The sequence below is a fragment of the Chlamydotis macqueenii genome, chromosome 19, assembly GCF_036417535.1.
Source record: "Chlamydotis macqueenii isolate bChlMac1 chromosome 19, bChlMac1.mat, whole genome shotgun sequence".
Lineage (NCBI taxonomy): Eukaryota > Metazoa > Chordata > Aves > Otidiformes > Otididae > Chlamydotis > Chlamydotis macqueenii.
Genome location: NC_141574.1, coordinates 7,593,460 through 7,594,801, shown reverse-complemented (window position 1 = coordinate 7,594,801; position 1,342 = coordinate 7,593,460).

The following is a 1,342-nucleotide window of genomic DNA, read 5'->3' as shown; positions in this document are numbered from 1 at the left end:
TGCTGCGGAAGAAACAAAATAAACGTTGCAGAAGGCATTTACTTGCTCAACTCTGGCTATCCAGAAGGCACCACCCCAGAGATTATTGACTGAACAGGAGGTAACTGCAAAGTGATGACAAAGCAAGAAGTTTCACTCTGTCACAATTAGAGCAGGGCTAATTAACAGAGGGTTAAGCCAGCTGTGTGACACTACCTCCTCCTTCCTGCCCACTCTTCACCTTACTTTCCAAGGCTTTTACATAAGAAGATGAAAAGAAAGTGCTCAGTTGTGTCAGGTTGGGGTTTCTTTTTTCTCCTTTAGCACCAATATCCTCCCTGTCTCTTTCTCGCTTTATGGGAAAGCGTTTTGCAAATACAGTTCCACACGCAACACAGAGGACTCCCCAAATCTAGATGCTCTGTGCCACGCACACCCCATTTCAGAGCAAAGAACCATCAGGAGACGCATCTGAAGGAAAACTGAGAGCTGCACTGGGACAACTTCAGGTTCTCCAGGAGGGGCCTGCGTCACCAGCCCTTCCCTGACAAAACATCAATTTCCTTATTTGCAGCAGATTAATCTGCAAGTTGGCTTTGCATGTGCACAACAGCTCATCAGGATTTCCCAGAGAGCTACAGAAACGCTGAAAGCAAGCACATTCCCTGCTATCTAGCAAAAGGATGCGCGCATCAGTGCGCCCCACTAAGCACAGCTCTGCTGGCTAACAGCAACTAAATCCCGCAGCTCCTCGCTACGCTCTACACGAAGAATAAAGCCCTAGGAGGAACGTCTCCACCAACTCTGTTTAACTTCCAGAATTTAGAAACAGAGATCTGATCCTTCCTTGTACTCTTCCAGCTTCTCAACCGGATTTATGTTTCTGCTTCTTAAAAAGAGTTATAAGAGTACAAACCCACTTTAGCTTTCCAAACTCGTCCAGATTAGGCAGAAAACCTCAGTGATCTCTCCTCTTTATAGGTATTCCACTAACAATTACTATTTCTTTTCATGCTCTGAAGCACGGTCAAAACACTGGCAGACCACAGCACGCTCCAACCGGCACCAGCTGCACTTACTCCTGCAAATAAGACGACTTCCTAAGAATCAGTTCCACACTGATGACTAATTCCCAACATCATGATCCAGGTGTCTTCTCTCCCTCCAGCTTTAATATTCCCAAACAGGGGGTTTTCCATAATTTCCTTTGTCAAACACTTTCCCTAAGGGAATAACTTCACTCTCCAAAGCAATTCCATTCAGAAAAGACAGGGATAAACAGTCTTCTGACACCGCAAAAGTTTGTAAAGAGGAATAGGCAGAAGGACAGCAAACTAGCCCAGCGTGAAGCAAAGGTGTCGGT